Below are 21,462 nucleotides of genomic sequence, written 5' to 3'. Positions count from 1 at the left end.
CCAAGATACAACTTCCCTTCTTGCATAACGTTATACCTTTTCCTTTTCATTGTTAAAAACAGTGGCTTTATATGGACTTAACTCTCATTTACACATAAACTGATTTCCAGGTCTGTTAAAATCCCTTCCTAGACAGTTCAGCAAGTTAGGAACCTGTCCACTCCTTTTAAATTTTTTCCTAGAATCACCCCATCTAGAGTTCCCCATCTTCCAACTCCAGTCTAGATCAAGTGCTCAGAAGCCTGGTGCACAGCTTTCATCTGGATTCTTGCATTGGACTACCAAACACACTGCATCAATTTCGAGTGCTGCTCTAACAAATTTCCACAAACCAAGTGGCATAAGACAACACAGATTTCTTATCTTAGAGTTCTGGAAGTCAGCATCGGGAATGGGTCTCAGTGTGCTAAAACCAAGGTGTCGGCAGGGTTGCGTTCCTTCGGAAGACTCTCAGGAAGAATTGTTTCCTCAACATTTCTAGCTTCTAGAGCCACCACATTCCATGGCTCAGAGCTCCCTTCCTTCATCTTCAAAGCCTGCAACCTTGGGCGAGCCCTTCCCATATTGCCTCCCTCTGACCTCTCTTCCATTTCCCTCTTTCGTGTATAAGGACCCTATGATTCTATCCAGCACATTCTGATCACCCAAAGCAATCTCCCCACCTCAGGGCCAGCTGATTCACAGCCTTCATTCCATCTGCAATCTTCAATCCCTTCTGCTGCGTAACCTAACGCTTTCACAGGCCCTGGGGATTAGGATGTGGACATCTTTGGGAGTCCATTTTCTTGTCTACCTTACACGCCATGCTTGTTTTTGGTTTACTTTGGTTTCAGTGGCATGAATGCTCCTCTGGCAGCTTCCTGAGAAAGGCTGCATTGGAGGTACATCATCTGAGCCCATGCCTACCTGAAACGACTATTCCTCTCACTCTTGACTGGCACAGAATAGAAAGCAAAGCTGGAAACCACTGTCCTTCGGAAGGCTAAAGGCACTGTCCCAGTATCTTCTAGATTCCAGGGATGCTGGTAGAAAGTCTAACGCTGTTCTGTGTTCTGATTTTTGCAGGCAACCTCCTTTTTTTCTCTCTGAAGGTTTTATAACTCTTCTCTTTATCTCTAGGATTCTGAAATTCCACAACCATGTGCCCCGATGTGGGTCTGTGCCAATTATTCTCGCAGTCTGGAAGCTCTTGTATAACTTCTCTGATACTTTCGTCTCCTCGGGTTTATTCTCCATTTCTGGAACTCCTACTGCTGGCCCTCCTAATTTCCTTAATCTTTTCAAATCCTCGTTTCTAAATAATTGTCTTCTTTTCCCACATTCTGAGTAAGTCCGTCATTTCTCTCCCTCAAATCTTCCGTTGAATTTTAAATTTCTGCTATTATATGTTTAATTCCTTATTCCTTGGATGTTTCTTTTTTATAACCTTCCATTCTCACTTTATGGATGCATTATCTCCTCTTCTCCCTCTGAGGACATCAATTACAGTTTTATTGAAGTTTTCTTCCACTCCTGGGCTTGGCTCTATTCCGCCAGCTCCTTTTCTGTTGTTGTTTAATTGTTTCCTTTTCTTCCCCCTCCCCCTCCTCCGCCTCCTCCCTTCTCCCCCTCCTCCCCTTCCTCCCTTCTCATTCTCTCTGTCTCCTGTTAGAGGATTCCTTTCTACAAATACCAGCTGATACTTCACCATCATTTATATTTAAGAGTAAGACACTAAAAATTGTTCATTTCTCGAGGATTAGGGAGGGATCTAGTCCTTTTCCAGAGGATATGATCCAAAAAGTTCCAGACTTGGAGACACTGCTTACAGCTGAGGGCAAGTTTGAGCCCTATACTCAAAATGAAAGAAGGTATTCAAAACTGCATGCTGAGTGGCGGCACTTCTAGTGTTTCTCTACTTTGGGTGAGAATTTGAGGAAATGTATTTGTGTGTGTGTGTGTGTGTGTGTGTAATTCTGTTTTTCCTCTTGGGCCAGCCAGTTTACTTGCAAAGGAACCCTCAGCTACCCTGCCTGGAGACAGCACCCTGGCTGCCAGTATTCTCGGAGCCCAGCATGCAACACCTGTTTTAGAATTGCACAACACTGGAATTTCCTAGGGGACTCTAAAGAGTGCATTAACCATGAAGAGTCAGCAAGAAACCCTTCTGTAGTAGGCAGGGTGACCCCAAATCATCCACATCTCCCACCTGGTCGTGTCCCTTTCAGGTTCATATGTCAGAAAACCCAACCCAGACATATTTAGTGACCCACACTCCATATTTTGCCTTGGTGAAGGGCTCGTGTGGCTGGTGTTTGTAGTAGAGGCCAGACCAGGGAAGGACGAGGAGGGCAAATCTAACCCCCACCTGGAGACAGACTCAGTCCACACTGGGCTCACTGATAACACCACACCAAACACAAGCAGGACAGGCACGAAATATCTCATACCACAAGCATCAGCAGGTGTGGAATCGAGACCCAGAGGCCAGTTCCTAGCCTGTTATTGCAGTTTTCTCATAAATAATATGAAAATCCACCTGGTCCTGAGGATAGAGTTTTCTAGCAGACGGATGCCCGTCCACAGGAAATGGGTCCTTGTATTCAGATAAACCACAGACACCCTGCACCTCCACAGAAGCATGGTGCAGGGCAGGGTGGTCATCAGCCTTCCGCCCTCATCCCAGCTCAGACTCCACACAACAGCATCTAAACTCAGGCCCTGAGGGCCAAGCAGCCTCTGGTGGAGCAGAAAGTAGATGGGCTTTCTATGGGGAAGCCAACACTTGGCACAGGTCCCCACCTGCTTCTTGAAAAGCAACAGACATGGTCCCACTCACTGTGGGGAGAAGCTGAGGTGTGTAGCTCACGCCTGACCCTGGTGTGAAGTGGGCCACCCCAGGCACTGCCCCCTTGGAGCCCCAGGCAGGTGCAGAACATCTAACAGCGGCACGTGGGCATCGCACCTGCACCGGTGAACTCCACTTTCCACACAGGAAAACATCCCGACACCCTAGATCTCACTTTAAGCCCCGAAAGACATGGCTATGTAAGTACAAAGTCATTTTTGTAAAGTGGATCATTCCCCTCCATGGCTTCCCCCTCTCCGTGACACATACAATTGATCTGTTCTTCAGATGTTCAGACTGAACACCAGGCATGCTGAGAAGGAGAATCACCCACTTTAGAATTATTTTTTAAAAACACATAAACATCAACAACAATTAAACCCTTTGCTGAGAGGCATGCATGAATGCTGGGAAGCAAAGGTATAGCCCAGGATGTAAATCCAGGGGATGGGTAGGCCCCGGCAAGGGATTCTTTGTATCTTCATAAACTTGATCAGGGCTCCTTGGCTGTCCATTCCTGTGATGACATCACCCCTGGCTCTGGCCCTGCCCAGCAGAGTCCCTGTCCCATGCTCTGACCAGTTCTTGAGGGAGCCCAATGACTCATGGCATTGGATTTTCCACACATCTTCCCCCGGTTTCTGGAGCCCGCCCCTTCCTCCACCTACACTCCAGGTGTCCTGCCTCTCCTCCTGCCTTTTTCCCTCCATCTTTCCAGAGCCACCTCCTTTATCTCCACCCCAGGTGCCTCTTGCTTTTTAAAATTTGTTATGAAATAGTTCAGACATACAAAAAGGCCAGAAAAATACTATGATGAACACCTGTGCACCCACCACCAGGCTGCATAAATAAAAAGCAGCTCTTTCTAATCCAAGGCCTGCATCCCTCTCTGACACCACAATTCCTAGCAGCCTTTGTTCCAGTCTCCCTCAGAAAAAACCCAGAGAGCTGCATAAATCCAAGGCATAACCAGCTGTCATCTGGACTCCACTGTATTAATTTTTCCACTACCCTTTGTGGCTGCACGAAGCTCCCTTCCACCCACCAGCCTGTCTTCTTCCTTTATGATTTGACCACTTCCTAATCCCAGAGGGGAACTGGCTTGCTGAAGGCTTCCACCTAGCTAAAAGCCACATGGGCAGGTCAGCGGAGAGCTGAGTGTTGGAGCAGGGACTTTGCCTGGGTGATGCTGCTGGGCCAGACCACAGTGCTTCCTGCCCATGCTTAGGCACTAGGCCACTGTGCACCAGGAATGGTGCAGGGGCTGGGAGGAGGCAGGACATGGATACTGCCTTCCATGGCCTTGTAGTCTTTTGGGGACAACAGACACATGCAGAGAGGCAGCCCAAAGCCTTATGGGCAGGGCTGGAGTTCGGGGTATCTGCCTGTGCAGCAGAGCGGGGGCTGGTGAGGCCCAGAGAGGCCGTGAGGGATTAGAGATGGAACTCAGAATGGGTAAGGATTGAGGGAGGGAGGGAGGGACATGCTGGAACCTTCTAGGTGAGAGAAAGTGAAGCAGGAGGCACAGTCGCAGGGCAGGACAGAGAAGGGGGACAAAACCAGGCTGGGGGCGGAAGGTGGCTGGCAAGATGAAGCCAGCTGGGCAGGGTCCTGGAGGCAGTGGGCCGTGAGGGTGGGTATGGAAGCTAAACATGCGAAGGCACCCCACCTCTCCCCGCCCAGCGGTCCTTAGTATCCCACTGTGCTCTGCTCAGATCCTCAGTGGGGGTGGGTGTGTGGGGGAAGCTTTTTGTGACTGCTTCCTCCCCCTCCCCACCCCCACCGCACGCAGGCCATGAGAGGACACAGAAGGCCAGTGCTGTTGACATTGGCACAGCCTGAGCAGAGGCGGAACATGACGCACTGGGTGCCTTCTCCCCTGCAGCTTTACCCCAGGAGATAAAGAGTGTCCATGCAGCCAGGAATCCCATGGTGGCTGGAACCCACAACCCTGGGCAGAGGAAGGGCTCAGGAGTTGGGCATGACCTTCCCCTGCCTCCCTCCACAGGAGCCTCCAGGCTGGAGATCACCTCCTACCTCCCCACCCACGCCCCTGGCCTTGCCCTCTTCCCCTGCTTGCCATTCATCCAGCAGCCTCAAGACCCCCTTTTCTCACCCTCACCCAGCCACGGCCCCCCCAAGGTGTCCACACCTCCCAGCATGGAATGTCAGGCCCTCTGTTGAGCAAGAGGATGGAGGCCCAGATGCCTAGCCTTGGTGCCTCTGCCATGAGAATCTTCCCCCTTTTCTGCCCAGGGCCTCACTCACTACCTCCATCTTCTCACACTTTCCCAGCAGAGCCCATACTCCAGGACTTCATGCACCAAGGCCTAAGGGCTCACAACAACACACAGCATGGCTCTGAGCACAGTCCTAAGTCAACAGAGCCACAGTTCCAGGTGGCTGCAGATGTGGGAGGTGGCATCAGTGGACTCATGTGGCCGGGGACATAGCTGGCCCAGGCTGACAGCTGGCAGGCTCCGCTATGGGGATCTTTCCTTAACTCACCCTATGTGGAGACACCTTAAAGCTACTGAGAAGGACAAAACAGCTTGGGTCCACTGTAGGAATGTTCTGCAGTGTGGAAGAATGGACTTCCTCTTTTGCTTCTGATTCTAGACCCATATTCCAGAAATGTCAACAACAGGGACAGCAGCCCCATGGAGCTGCCTTCAGGTTGCTTCATTTCTTTGTGACCTTTTCAGGGCTAAATCTTTTGGTGCCACCTTCCCTCAGAAGTGGGACCATGGGCCCCCACTGCCGCACCCCCTGGGTTGGGTGTTCCTGTGGTTACCCTGAGCTCTGTCCCGCCACTCTTTATATGATTCCTGAAGCAGGAGCTGTGTCCCCCTCATCTTTACAACCCCAGCACCCAGCCCAGAGCCTGGCACAAGGGAGTTGCTTGAGAAGTGCAAGGTGCAGGCAGCCCCCTACCCCACCAAGTAGTCTTTGCAGTACACGGTAGAGAGGAGGAGAGGCTCTGAAGAGGGGGTGTCTCCTCTACCCGTAATTTCCCTAGGGATTTTTCAGTGACGGTTGTAAGTCATCCTTAACCATTCTGCATGAGTCCCTGATCCTGAACCAGGTGACCCACATATCAGCCACAGTATGAAGCTGCTTTTGCACACATGGGAGATGTGCCCCACTCCTGCCCACCCCCCCACCCCACCACCTCAGGCCCTCACCCCTTCTCTCTGCAGTGCCTTCCTCCTTTTTGCATTCCTTCTACCTCTGATTTATACCTTGGACACTCCATCAGGTCACACTGCTTACAGTGGTGGGAGATGGATAGAATGTGCCTGGAGATGGTCCTCACAAAGACAGCAGACACACTGGGAGGAGCTGGCCTCCTCTCCATCCACCCAACTCTGCGCATGCCCAATCTCTCACTCCAGCCTCCCTTGTGAACCTACCCACCCCATTCCACATGAATCTTTTTACCTAGATACTCACTGCACTTATCATCTCCTCTTCTTGCTTGGCCTTCTGGGCTGCTTCTATGGGAGAGCCTCAAGCCAGGTGGAACTGGAGAGGATGACTAATGCCCTTTTATAATCTCGTTGGGAGACCAGGCCCATGCAGGAAGGGAAGGTATAGGTTGGAATGCTCGATAGCTTTCCTTGCTGATTGAGCCAGAACCTAAACCCAGGCCTCCGGACTCCTGAGACATTCCTTCCCTTCATGCAGCTTAAGCTTTGCCTCCTTATCTACAGCAACATTCCTAAGGACAAGACCATGCCTCTTGAGGACCAAGCAAAAGAGTCACCCAGACTAGGACCTTGGCAAATACTTGACAAATGGTTGTGTTCTGTGTTTCACAGCCTAAGGTTACTTCCACAGACCCACTCCTCAGTACCAATTCCATCCTCTCTCTCAACACATCCCAGCTATACCCCTGCAGCCTATGCCAGAGGCTCCCATGGAAACTCAGCCAGGAGCTCTCAGAGGAGAGAAGAAGTGTGTACATTTAGCCCCCTTTGGGCTCACTGGCAGTTCTCATTTGGCTGCTGACTTCTCTTGGCCACTAAGCAAAAAGGTAAGTACTCATTTTAATGGTGGCAAGGGACAGTGAGCAATTAAAAAGCAGCCCAGCTTAGGGGTGGGGACCAACCTTGAGGGGGGTTACACCTGCCTAGGGACCAATGACCAGGGATCCCCAGGGCCCTGGGGACACTCTTCTTTCCCCTCTCTTCACTGTAGGAAGATTTTCAGTGTAGCCAGGAGTATTTATTGAGGTCTAGCACTCTGCAGAAGGGGTTAGAGGACATCTAACCCCTTAGTTAGTTTACAGTTTGGTTCAGATAAGACTAGAACAAATAAATGAATCTAGCAAGGTTGCTAGACACAAGGTCAATAATCAAAAATCAATTATATTTTCTATAGACTAGTGACAATATGTAGAAGACAAAATTTTTAAATACAACTTACAATAGTATTAACAAATTAAATACCTAAGAAATAAAACCAGTGAAATATGGGCACAACCTCTACACTGAGAAGTACAATGCCGAGAGAAATCAAAGACTTAAAGAAATGGAAGTACCATGTTGATGAGTTGAAAGAATCAGTAGTGTTAAGATGTCTATTTTCTGTAGGAAGGAAATAGACATCTTAACACTATTGATTCTTTCAATTAATGAACATAGTACTTCCATTTCTTTAAGTCTTATATGTTTATTCAACTATGGTGAGTAAACATAAAAGATCATGCAAATACAAAATAAAGAGACTATATTCTGCACCAACCAGAATGGCTGAAATAAAACATCAAGGGTTGGCGAGGATGTATAACAACTGGGACTCTCTGAAATGACTACTAGATCAATACAATTACTTAGCAAGGGAGGGGAAAGAAGAATGTCCCCAGGGCCCTGGGGATCCCTGGTCATTGGTCCCTAGGCAGGTACAACCTCTCTCAAGGTTGCTCCCCACCCCACCCCCAAGCTGGGCTGCTTTTTTATTGCTCACTGTCGCTTGCCACAATTAAAATGAGTGCTTACCTCTTTACTTAGTGGCCAAGAGAAGTCAGGCAGCAGCCAAATGAGAATTGCCAGTGGGCCCAAAGGAGACTCTAGATTCAATGCAGGTCCAGTCAAAATCCCAGCAGTTTTGTTCCCTTGTGTTTGTGCATACATGTGTGGAAACTGAGAAGTGATTCCAAAATTATATGGAAATGCAAATGACCTATAATACCCAAGTCAGTTATGAAGAGGAACAAAGAGAAATTATGTGATATCAAAACTTCTACTGTAAAGCTACTGTAGTAAGCAGAGTGGTATGGTATATAGGTTCAAGTACACACAAAGAAGCCAATGGAATAGAATAGAATCCAGAGATAGACATATTCACATATGGTCACTATGACCAAGGGTCCACTGCATTTCAGCTGGAAAAGAATCGTGCTTACAATACATGGTGCTGAGTCAACTGGATAGCTATATTAAAATAAATGTTTCCCAGCACTTTGGGAGGCTGAAGTGGGAGGATCGCTTGAGCCCAGGAGTTAGAGACCAGTCTGGGCAACATGGTGAAACCCCGTCTCTACAAAAAATAAAAATAAAACATTAGCTGGGCATGGTGGTGGGCGCCTGTGGTCCCAGCTACTCCAGAGGCTGAGGTGGGAGGATCGCTTCAGTCCAGAAGGCTGAGGCTGCAGTGAGCTGTGATCTCACCACTGCATTCCAGCCTCAGTGACAGAGCAAGATAATAAACAAACAAACAAACAAATAAAGTTGACCACTGCTTCCCACTGAAGTAATTTTGAAGGGATCATAGACCTAAATATGAAAGCTAAAACAAAGTTGCTGAACAAAACCCCTGTAGAATATATGTTCATGATCTCGGGTAGGCAAAGAAGTTCCTTAAACAGGACAGAAAAAGCACTGACCGGAAAGGAAAAGATTGATAAATGGAAATTTGTTAAAATTTAAAACTTCTCTTCATCAAAAGACACAATTAAGAGAGTAAAAAGGCAAGCTGTAGAATGAGAGAAGATATGTGATAGAGAACTCGCATCCAAAACATACAAAGGCAACAAATAAGAAAAACATAGGGCTGGGCGCGGTGGCTCAAGCCTGTAATCCCAGCACTTTGGGAGGCCGAGACGAGCGGATCACGAGGTCAGGAGATCGAGACCATCCTGGTGAACACGGTGAAACCCCGTCTCTACTAAAAAACACAAAAAACTAGCCGGGCGAGGTGGCGGGCGCCTGTAGTCCCAGCTACTCAGGAGGCTGAGGCAGGAGAATGGCGTGAACCCGGGAGGCGGAGCTTGCAGTGAACTGAGATCCGGCCACTGCACTCCAGCCCGGGCGGCAGAGACTCCGTCTCAAAAAAAAAAAAAAAAAAAAAAGAAAAAAAAAGAAAAAGGAAAACATAGACTCACCAATTAAAAAATAGGAAAATATTTGAATAGGCACTTCGCAAAAGAGGATATCAAAATGGTGAATAAACATATAAGATCATGCAAACACAATATAAAAAGACCACAGGGACGCAGCACTGCAGCAATCAGAATGGCTGAAGCGAGACATCAAGTGCTGGTGAGGATGTATAACAACTGAAGAGGGGGGCTCCCTTCAATGACAGTCAAGAATGTAAATCAATACAATTACTTCAAAAGAGTGTTCAGCAATATCACTTAGAGCTAAGCATGCATACACCATTCAACCCAGCAAGTTCACTGTTAGGTATGTACCCAGAAAAGGTATTTATGTACAACACAAAAACCTCAATGAGAATATTCATAACATCATTTAAAAAGATAGTCTCAAACCAGAAATGATCAAAATATCAATCAACAATAAAATGGGTAAAAAAAGTGTGGTATAGTTACTGCATGGATACTATATAGCTACAAAAAAGAATAAACTTCTGAATATTCTACAACATGAATAAATCTCACAGATCATCTATCAATCATCTATCATCTATCCACTGTCTATCACCTATCTATCTATCTATCTACCTATCTATCTATCATCTAACTACCATCTATCTATCTATCTATCTATCTAGCTAGCTAGCTAGCTAGCTAGCTAGCTAGCTAGCTAAACTATATTGTATAGAGACTGGATTTCCCTGTGTTGTCCAGGCTGGTCTTGAACTCCTGACCTCAAGCGATCCTTCCACCTCGGCCTCCCAAAGTGTTGTGATTACAGGTGTGGGACACCACACCAGACCACAGATATATTGTTAAGTGAAATATAAAATGAGTGAATATGCCATGATTCCATTTATATAAAGCTCAAAACAGCAAAACTGCTGTACAATGATACAAGTTAGGATAGTGGTTACCTTTGAGGGAGTTCCGACTGAAAGAAGGTTTAAAAGGGAGCTATCCAGAGTGCTGGGAATGTTCTAGAACATGATCATGGTGTGATTACAAGAGTGCTTACCTATGCAAAAATTCATCAAGCTGTGCATTTAAGATTTGGACACTTTACTGAAAAGGTAGGAGGGTGTGCTGGGGGGCAGTGGTGGAAGACAGGACTGAAGTCAGAAGACAAGAAGCCAATAAAGCATAGCCAGGCAAGGTATAATGAGGGTTGAGAGCTGGCCTTGGTGGCCTTTCCTGTGCCCAAGAGCCTTGGGGGACAGGGCAACTGTTCCAGTAAAAGGTTAATGCATCAAGGGTGAGCACTGAAGATAAAAAGGCACTTTTTACCAGCACCTAGTCCACTTTGAAAGGACAAATAAACAAGAGTGGTTCCTCTACTTTTGGAGTGTGAGTCAGGAAGTTAAGCTGCCACCTGGGGACTATCCACCAATGCCATCCCTGGAGACCACAGAGACCTCTGTCCCCACCCCTGATTTGTATGAAGTGCTGGCTGTTCTAGAAGAAATTAATAAAATTGGTTTTCTTTTCTTTCTTTTTAAAAACCTAGATCTTCGAACTCACGTCTCTCTAACTTCTACTTATGCCCCAGGAGACAAAGGGGGTGGGAGAATATCTTAGTTAGCACAGAGCCTGGAGTCTTATCCAGATATAAGAGGTGTTGCTTTACATATCATTTAACTCCTGCAGGCTCCTTAAGATTTCTACCCACTAAATGTGTTGCGTGACCCAGGAGGACTTTGTCAGCCTTTCTTCTCATCTCCACCACTGATCCTGCTCCTCGGCCTGGCTTGGAAGCCCCTGTCAACTTCAGCTCACTCACCTTCCCAACATCTCAGACTCTGTGTGGCAGAAGGATGGCTGAGGTGTGCCACTTCCTTATTTGCTCTCCCTTTCCTGACTTAACTTGTGATTTATTGATATTTGTTTGCTTTTAGCAATCCAGCAATCTGGTTTTATTCTCCCACCCTACCCCAGTCACTTATATTAGGGTGGCTCTGGAAGTCTGTTATTTGGATTTGTTCTCCATCTGTCCCGTGCTCACTGTTGCTGTACTCCATGTTATACTGTTTAAAAATAAAGTCGAAAAAGTAACAACTAAATAGATGACAGCCTGGCAAAAACAGCAGCTGTTGCCCATAAGGCAAAATAGAGAATATTCCCTGGATATATTTATAGAGAAATGGTATTACAGAGTGAGAGAGAAAAGAGGAGAGAAAAGGGGTCTCAGCTAATGCAGTATCATTTAACCATCTCTGATGCTGAGGAGGCAATGGATGCTCCAAGTTGGGACCTATTATTCAGCCCTCGGGCTCCAAATGGAAATGTGCAGGTCAAAGGAGTCTAAAGAGGAAGCTGGCGTCTGGGAACTTCCATGAGATGAGTGTCTGCATCCCAACCCAGGTACAGGTCAGATCCAAATCAAGCTAACAAGTCCAGACATTGGAGCAGATATAACAATGAATTTCACGTTAATTCTGCTTTTGACAAACTTAAAATCTAGTTGTGCTAGGAAGACACAAAATTCCCAAAAGTCAATAATAAAATTTATTTTAAAATGCAAGTCACTGACTGAGAATAGTGGCTCACCCGTAATCCCAGCACTTTGGGAGGCCGAGGTAGGAGGACTGCTTGAGGCCCAGAGTTCAAGACCAGCCCAGGCAGCATAGCGAGACCCATCTCTACAAAAAATAAAAAACAATTAACATGGCGTGGTGGGTCACACTTGTAGTCCCAGCTACTCTCGAGGCTGAAGTGGGAGGATTGCTTGAACCCAGGAGATCAAGGCTGTAGTAAGTCATGAATGTGCCACTAAACTCCCACCTAGGCAACAGAACAAGACCCTGTCTCTTAAAAAAAAAAAAAAAAAATCCAAGTCATATGATACCAAAAGGACAAATGACAAAATAAAACATAAATGGGACTTTATCAAAGTTGAAAACTTTTGGGTTTTAATGGACACCATCAATAAAGTGAAAAGCAACCCACACTTGGGAGAAGATATTCGCAAATCCAAGAGACTTGTGTCTAGACTATTTAAAGAACTCTCAGAACTCAAAAATATTTTAAAAGATAACCCAATATTTAAAACATAGTCAAAGGATCTGAATAGACATATCTTCAAAGAAGATATGCAAACAGCCAATAAATACATGAGAAGCTGAATAATCATTAGCCACTAGGGAAATGCAAATGAAAACCATAATAAGGTATCACTATCCTCTCAATAGAATGGCTAGAATCAAAAAGTCAGCTAAGAACAAGTGTGGGCAAGGATGTGGAGAAATTGTAGCTTTCACACACTGCTGGTAGGAATGTAAAATGGCACAACCACTTTGGAAAACAGCCTGGCAGTTACTCAAAAGGTTAAATATAGAGTTACCATATGATCCAGAAATTTTACTCCTAAATATATACCCCAAAGAAATAAAAGCATATATCCACATATAAGCTTATACACGAACATTCACTGCAGAATTATTCAAAATAGCCAAAAGTGGAAACAAATGTCCATCAATTGATGAATGAATGAATGAATGAATGAATAAAAGGCAGTATATCCACACAATGAAATATAATCCAGTCTTAAAAAGGAATGAAGTTCTGATAAATGCTACAACATGGATGAACCTTGAAAATATCACGTAAAGCGAAAGAAGCCAGCCACAAAAGACCACATATTATATAATTCCATTTAAATTACACGTCCAGCATAGGCAAATCATTAGAGACAAAAAGCAGACTAAGTGGTTGTCATGGGGTGAGGGAAGAGAGAATTGGGAGTGACTACTATCTGACTGACTATTGGGGTATCTCTGGGGGTGGAGAAAATATTCTGGAATTAGAAGAGATGGCTGCACAACTCCATGAATGTCCCCAAAACTATTAAACGATATACTTTAAATAGGTGAATTCTATGATGTGTAAATTATATATCAATTAAACTGTTTTTAAAAAAATTCCATAAAGTTTATATGGAGAGACAAATGACTCAGAATTGCCAACTCTATTGAAGAACAAAGTATCCAAAGGACTGACTTCAAGAACTACTTATAAAATTATGCTAATGAAGACAGCATAGCATTGGTGAAATAATAGACAAATAGATCAATGGAACAAAGACAGTTTAGGAATAAACTCACATAAATATAGTCAACTGATCTTTGACAAAGGAGCAAAGGCAGTGAATGGAGCAAAGATAATCTTTTCAATAAATGGTGTTAAAACAACTGTATATCCATACACAAAAAATTAATCTAGACATAGACCTCACATTCTTCAAAAAAAAAAACTCAAATGAATGAATCATAGACCTAAGTGTAAAATGTGAAACTATAAAACTCCTAGAAGATAACAGAGGAGAAAACCTAGATGACCTTCTGTATGATGGTGACTTTTTAGATATAACATCAAAAGCACGACCCATAAAAGAAAGAATTGGTAAGCTGAACCTTATTAAAATGAAAATGAAAATCTTCTGCTCTGCAAAAAACACGTCAAGAGAATGAGAAGACAAGCCACAGAGTAGGAGAAATATTTGCAAGCAATAAATCTGATAAAGAACTGGTATCCAAAATACACAAAGAACTCTTAACACTCAAAATAAGAAACAATTTGATTAAAAAGTAGACAATTTGAACAGACACCTCACCAAAGAAGATAGCAATTAAGCATATGAAAAGATGTTCAATATCATATGTCATTAAGGAGACACTACTGCACACCTATTAGAATGCCCAAATCCAAATCACTGATGACACCAAATGCTAGTGAGGATGTGGAGCAACATTGAACTCTCATTCAATGTTGGTGGGGGTGCAAAATGATACAGCCACTTTGGAAGACAGTTTGGCAGTTTCTTACAAACTTAACACAATCTTACGATATGATCCAGCCATCACATTCCTTGACATTTACCTAAATGAATTAAAAACTTATGTCTACACAAAAACCTGTATACGAATGTTTATAGCAACTTTAGTCATAATCATCAAAACTTGGAAGTGACCAAGGTGCCCTTCAGTGGGTGAATGGCTAAATAAATCATGGTACATAGAGACATGCTAAAAAGACATGAGCTATTAAGGTATGAAGAGATATGGATGGAACATAAATGCATATTACCAAGTAAAAGAAATCAGTCTGGCTAGGCGCAGTGGCTCATGCCTGTAATCTCAGCACTTTGGGAAGCCAAAGCAGGAGGATCACTGGAGCCCAGGTGTTTGAGACCAGCCTGGGTAACAGAGCAAGACCCCATCTCTACAAATAATTAAACACATATATATGTTTTTAAAAAACCAGTCTGGAAAAGGTTACATACTATATGATCCTTACTATATGACACTCTGGAAAAGACAAAACTAGGAGACAGTAAAATGATTAGTGGTTTCCAGGGGTTTGGGGGAGGAATGAATAGGTGCAGCACAGAGTACACTGAAGGCGGTGAAACTGCTCTGTTTGTTACTGTCATGATGGACACATGTCATTATATAAGTGTCCAAACCTATAGAATATACCACACTAAGAGTGAACCCTAATGTAAACTACAGCCCCTGGGTGATAATGATGTGTCACTGTAGGTTCATTGATTGTGACAAATGTACTGCTCTCGGGGGCCGGGGGGATGTCAATAATGTGGGAGGTTGTGCATGAATGGGGGCAGGGGGTATAAGGGAACTCTCCATACTTTCTGCTCAATTTTGCTGTGAACCTAAAACTGCTGTGAAAAGTAAATTTTATTAATAAAAAATATCTAAGCCAAGAGAAGAGAGGGGACAAGTTAGTTTGTGATTCATAGCTGAGCGGCTGGTATGGCAGGAAAGGCAGGAGGTCTAAGCTGAGAGACCGCCCATGCCAGACAAGGGGGTCTTGAAGGAGTAGAATTTGGAAAGGAGTTAATCCAGGTGTGGGGAAGGAGAATATAGGCCAAGCTCAAAGAATGCTGAAAACCCTCCTCCGCCTGGCCAGCCTGGACCACACTATGTGTGGGGGCTATAAAACCCCTCAAACCCAAGTGCAGCCACATACAGGGTCTGGCTTAGACCTACAAGGGGAAGGCTTTTCCTCCAGCCAGAGACCGGCAAGAGAATCTGTTCTGCAGTTCCCTCAGCTTACACCCTCGCTTGGCTCCTGGTTTCAGCGGGGGCAGTTCTCCCTGGCGCTCTCACAGCGGGAGCAGCCAGTGCACAGACCTCTTGGAAGGAATGAGGCTGGTGCACTAGAGGAACAAGATGCGGGCCAGAATGGCTTTTTGCCCTAGACACAATCCTCAATCCTGCTGTCCTTCAACCTTCTCAATCACTAGGGTTTTGTTTTTGACTACACAGGTGCCTTTACTTTAGTTCTTCTGTCTGCAAACCCTCCAGTGTCTGGAAATTAATGTGACCATGATAGCCTGCTGCAGAAGAACCTTTAGTGATGGCCCCAGTCACTCTCAAGCTGATGTTTTCATAATTACAACCAGAGTGTCCTGCACTTGTATTGAGTGGGATCCACTCTTGCCCTGGACCTTTCCGTCTTCAATGGCTTCTTGTGTGTGTGCTAGAGATTAAACAGCTCCTACTGTACCCCCATGATAACAGATCTGTGTTATCAGAATACCTTGCCTTTGTTGGCATCTCATTGCTCTTGACATTAATGAAGCAAACACCTTAATCTAGATCAAATCTGAAAAGAAAGCAGCTACATTTTAGACAGCGTAAAGAGGACCGGGCACAGACAGCATGTGCTTTATCCAAATTTATTACCTTCTTATTTGGGTACTGGTTCTGACTGTTCTGACCCCAATGCAGAGACTCCATTGGGCTAAAGGACATGCTGGAAAATTTTGGCAGGGATGGGAATGGGCACTAAGAGAACATCGGCTAATGGGCAATGTCAGAGCAAAGGAGCCCTTCTCTGGGCTGAGCTTTCATGTGAGGTGGTTCCATGGAGCTGTCAAAATGTAGGGCTGGGATGAAAAATGACCTCCAGTTGCACAGCTGTGACGACGTGTGTGGCAAATGCAGGGTGAGGTAAGTCAAAGATGCTTGAACACGCATCAGCCTGCCCTGCAGTGAGAGCGGACACCATGTGTAGGCGCCACTCAGAGTCCACTGTGTGCTCCTTGGTGCCACAACACAGGGTAGGCTTGGAAAGACTGGTGGCTTCTTTTTCTCCAAGCCAATTTTTAAAAATTGTGGTAAAATACACATAACATTAAAAATTTACCATTTTAATTATTTTAAGTGTACAGTTCAGTGACACTAAACACATTTACATTGTTAGGCAACCATCTCCACCATCCACCTCCAGAAAATTTTTCATTTTCCCAAACTGAAACTCTGTCTCCAATAAACATAAATTTCCCATTCTTCCCTCCTCCTAGCCATGAGCAACCACCATTCTATTCTCTGTCTCTAGGAATTTGACTATGCTAGGTCCCTCGTATGATGGAATCATGAGTATTTGTCCTTTTGTATTTGGTTTATTTTACTTAACATAATGTCCTTAAGGTTCAAACATGTTGGCAGGACTGATTTCAAAAGATATGGGTCGCAAAGCCTCTGCTGATAAAACAGGATGCAGTAAAGAAGCTGGTTAAAACCTGCCAAAATCAAGATGGCCACCCTCACTGCTCATTATATGCCAATTATAATACATCAGCATGCTAAAGGAAACTCTCACCAGCGCCATGACAGTAGCAACTCTTTTATTCCTTTACTTTCTTAATAAACTTGCATTCACTTCACTCTGTTAGCTTACTCTTGCATTTTTTCCTGCATAAAGCCAAGAACCCCAATTTTGGGGTTTACGCTGTGACACGTGGTAGCATGTGTCAAAATTCCCTACCTTTTAAGGCTAAATAATATTCCATTTTATGTATATATCAAGTTTATCCATTCATCCATCAATGAACACTGGGTTACCTCCACCTCTTAGCTATTGCGAATAATGCTGCTATGAACATAGGTGTACAAGGATCTATTTGAGTCCCTGCTTTCAATTCCTTTGGGTTTATATCTAGAAGTGGGATTGCTGGATCATATGGTCTCCAACCTTATTTTTAGCCACCCTGTTGCATATATGTGTTTATAAAACTCACAATGTCACTAGTCCTCTTTTAAAGTGGGTGCAACATAAAATGATAAATTAATACATTGATTAATGATAAATCTCCACCAGGTTCTAGGTTAAAAAGACCTGTTCCAACAATCCTGCTCATGGAATCCTGGTCATCCTCATTATTCAATCTTGACATCAGCAGACCCTTAGAGGACACAGAAGCCAACTGTCCACTTGGGGTAGACTTCTCTCCACAGCATCCTCAGCTTGGTAGGCTTACTCTCGGTGTTGACCAAAAAAGCCAAACTCTGTGAAATATTCGCAAAGATTTATTCTGGGCCAAATGTGAAGACCATGAGCCATGACACAGCCTCAGGAGGTCCTGGGAACATGTGGCCAAGGTGGTTGGGTTACAGTTTGGTTTTATGTGTTTTAGCGAGTCATAAGACATCAATCAGTATATGAGAGGTATACATTGGTTCAATCCAGAAACGTGGGACAACTTGAAGTAGTGACTTACAAACCATTGGTGGATTCAAAGATTTTCTGATTGGCACTTGGTTGAAAGAGTTATTATTTTAAAACCTGGAATCAATAGAAAGGAGTGTCTGGGTTAAGATAAGGGGCTGTCAAGACTAAGGTTCTTGTTATGTAGATGAAGCCTCATAAATGGCCACCCTTAGAGGCAATAGATGGCATGTGTTTCCCATTTAGACCTTTAAAAGGTGCTGGTCTCTCAGCTACTCTCTTCAGGATCAGAAAAAGACCTGGAAAGGGAAAGGGATTCTCTACAGAATGTAAATTTCCCCCACAGCAGACAGATTTTCAGGGCATATTTTCAGACTTTTTTGACATATTTCAAAAATATGTCAAAGAAATATATTTTGGGGTAAAATACTTTGATTTTCTTTCAGGGCCTGCTGACATGTGATGCTATACTAAAGTCAGATTGGTATTTTAATGCTACAAAGAGTTTGTCTTGTCAGTCTTAATATCTCTGTTTTATTGTCAATGCTGGTCAGTCGTGCCTGAATTCCAAAAGGAGGAGAGTATAATAAGGCATGTCCAACCCTCTCTTCCCTTCATGGCTTGAACTAGTTTTTCAGGTTTCTATGGAATTCCCTTGGCTGAGAGGAGGAGTCCATTCAGTCAGTGGGGGACTTAGAATTTTATTTTTGGTTTACACCAGCCACAGGGCACTCACTACCACAGCAGGCAGCTGACTTCATGGTGGGCAGCTTTTCTTGTTTTCAAGTTCTTTATCGTGCTGAAGAGAAATTTGTTTTCTCCAGCTCACCAGTAAGGAGGAAGAGCTGTGCGGACTTGCTGGGCATCAGAGAAGCCTGAGGGGGTAGAAAATGCCGTCCCTGATCTCTGAGGCTCACAGACTGGTGGAGAGAGTGCTGCAGACACAATGGAAGCAGTTGCATAACTGTGAAGAATCACGAGGCAAAATGGGCAGCAAGGGCAACCCAGTTGCTAGGAGTTGAGGGAAGAGACATCTAGATGGCTGGCTTCTGGGCGCTCACTCCCTGGGGGGTGAAGGGCGTAAGTTGGAAAGAAGGTGGCATACACTGACGAGCTCCAAACCTAGGTCTCCAGGCCAGATGTGTCTCAAGCTCCTCGCCAATTTTCCAACGCAAATAGAAATCCTCTCCTGCTTCCTCCCCCTGACAGCTTCTCATCAGAAGCCAGGGGTCATCCTAAAACCCCCCTCCATCAGCCCACACTCCATGCATCCCAAGCCCACTCAGTCCACCTCCCGAGTGCCTGTGGATCCGTCCCTCCTCTCCATCCTATGGTCCCCACAGCCACTAGACCCTCATCATTTGTTGTGGGTTGATCTGTATCCACCCTGAATTCATATGGTGAGGTCCTATCCTCAAGTACCTTATTTGGCAATAAGAACTCTGCAGATACAATTACTTAGGATGAGGTCATACCGGATGAGGGTAGGTCTCTAATATAGTCTGACTGGTGTCCTTCTAAAAAAGGGGAGGTTTGGACACCAGCATGTGCAGGAAGGCTGTGTGATGGCAAGGCAGAGCTCAGGGTGACACAGTTGAAGCCAAGGAGTGCCACAGGCTGCCAGCAGCCCTCCAGAAGCTGGCAGAGGCCTGCAGCAGGTTCCCCTCACAGCTTCAGAAGGAATCAACTCTGCTGACACCTTGATGTCAGACACCTGGCCTGCAGAGCCATGAGACAATTCCTGTGACCTCAGCCACTCAGTATGCGTGCTTTGCTATGGCAGTCTGAGCAAATGAAAACACCATTTCTCCCCAACCTTCTTTGGTAGACCTGAACTCTCTGCCTTCAAGCCCTCCTCTCTTTCCTGTCCTGAAGTAGCCCCCACCCAACCATCAGAAATATTACTAAGATGCAGATCTGATCCTGTCACTCCCAGGCTTAAAACCCATGGAGGCCTCTCCTGCAGGTAAGCACAGGGGATTTTGAAGTTGGCCAACCAGATGTAAGCCAGCCACCACCTGACCACTGAGGCCCTTTGAGTCCTCCTCCTTCTCCTCTTCTCCCTCCTCTGCTCTACACGCCCCTAGCCAGCTACCCTGAAGTCTCTGCAGTCTCCTGTGGGGCCTGCTGTCCCTCACTCACCTTTGGATCTCTATGAAGATCTTCTTGTCCACCTGAAAAGCCCCATTTCTTCCTGGAAGACGAAACCCCCAGAGAGCCACACTCCCCGTGTAATCCCATCCGTCACAGCACTAACCCCACTGCCCTGTCTCACAGGGCCCTGTCACTAGGCCGTGTCTCATTATCTCAAGGCCCCTGCCACCCAGCCAGCACTGTTGGCCTGACTAGAGGGTGGTGGCCTTGGGTGGCCAGGGAACACTGGCTTGTCTACTTGTGGTTCCTCAAAGAGCATCTGTTCATGGCAGTCCTTCTAGAATACAGAACAATGTGCTCACAACATCACTGTCCCAGAGGGGGCCCTGGGATGAGCCACACTGCCACCAACTCAATGTACCACAGGAGACAGAACTCAGCAAAGGCCAAGGTGACACTGGGTCTCCTGCTGCCTCATTCAGGGAGACTGGCACACCAGCACCATGGAAAAGGTCATGGAGCCCCACCTGCTTCTGCACGTCCAGGGTGCCTGGTTCAAAGTCAACACCGAACACCAGGGTTCCGGGGTGGCTCACTAGAGCTGGCAGCATCCACGTTCAGCTTCCTCTGGGGCCTTGGGTACGTGTGGTAGTCTCCCGCCACCCTCACCCCAGGCCTGCACAGTCAGGGTGACAGCCCATTCCCCATAGCATCCCAGTGCCCTGCAGATGATGGTGCTGCAAAGGGCCGCTGAATCAAAAGGAATGTGACTGTGGCCCAGTTGGCTTGAGAGGCCTTGGCTGGTCACCCTGCTTTCTCCCAGGAGGTGCTGCCTCTGCCCCCAGGTATTCCCTCCTAGAATGAAAGCTTCTCCAGGGCAGAGGACCCAGTACAGGGTGAGGCCAAAGGCAGGCGGTCTATATACGCTTGTGGAAAGAGTAAAGGCATGTGCATGCAGGGGACAGCCTGGGATCTGCTTGGTCTAGCCCTCTCTCTACATGGCACACACAGGGCCCTGCCTGGTGAGGTGCTTGAAAGCAGGGGCCTGGTTTCAGTGGATCTGTGGTGGTGTTTGTTGATTTTTAAACCACAAGTACATTTTCCCTTTATTTCCTTCAAACAGGTTGTTGTAGCCTCTGCATCCTGGACTCTGCTCTCCTTGGCCTAAGACCCTCCCTTTCATTCACCTCAAGCCTTCTGCACCACTGCCGACTCTGGCTGACATCCACGCTCTGCATGTGGGGCTCCCCACCTACGGGCCCGCCCTGCTCCAGCTCCATCCACCACCAGCCCTCAGGACTGCCTAGGCAGTAACAGCCCACACTTGGAAGACAGCCACCTCAGGGCCAAGAGTGAAGTTCCCTCTCTCCCAAGCAGCTCTCAGCAAAAGGCATGTGGCAGAGAACCCCTTGGAGGCTCTCCCTAGAGTCCCTGCAGGCCCCGAGCCACCGCACACAGGGCCCTCACCCCATTTGTGTGTGTTTACCGCAGCTTGTCTGACAACCAGCCCCTTCTCCAACTTTATAATAACGGCAACCCCCTGTCGCAAGCCCCTTCCCATCTATTGTCCCATTTGACCTTCAGGTCTGGGACTGGACTGAGGCATGCTGGGTAAAGCCTCCTGTTGTCTCTGTCTTACAGCTGCAGCAGCCAGAGCATGAGGGGGAGCCACCTGCCCATGGCAGCAGAAGTA

At 46.0% G+C, this 21,462-nt stretch overlaps 1 protein-coding gene across 8 annotated transcripts in view; it reads right to left on the bottom strand.

Annotated features, from left to right (window-relative positions):
- Positions 1–21,462, bottom strand: part of LOC105489374 (zinc finger and BTB domain containing 7C) — a 383,672-nt gene that overhangs the window by 170,670 nt on the left and 191,540 nt on the right. For 2 of the 8 annotated variants that reach the window (XM_071085400.1, XM_071085397.1), the window contains exon 3: positions 11,754–11,845. The exons of the other annotated variants lie outside the window; for them this stretch is intronic. The gene's annotated coding sequence lies outside the window, so the exon portion shown is untranslated. The remainder of the gene's footprint in view (positions 1–11,753; positions 11,846–21,462) is intronic. 8 annotated transcript variants of the gene reach the window in all.

This window comes from Macaca nemestrina, chromosome 19 (genome assembly GCF_043159975.1).
Source record: "Macaca nemestrina isolate mMacNem1 chromosome 19, mMacNem.hap1, whole genome shotgun sequence".
NCBI classification, from domain to species: domain Eukaryota; kingdom Metazoa; phylum Chordata; class Mammalia; order Primates; family Cercopithecidae; genus Macaca; species Macaca nemestrina.
The sequence above is the reverse complement of the archived record's forward strand: the minus strand, read 5'-3'. Positions and strand labels throughout refer to the sequence as shown.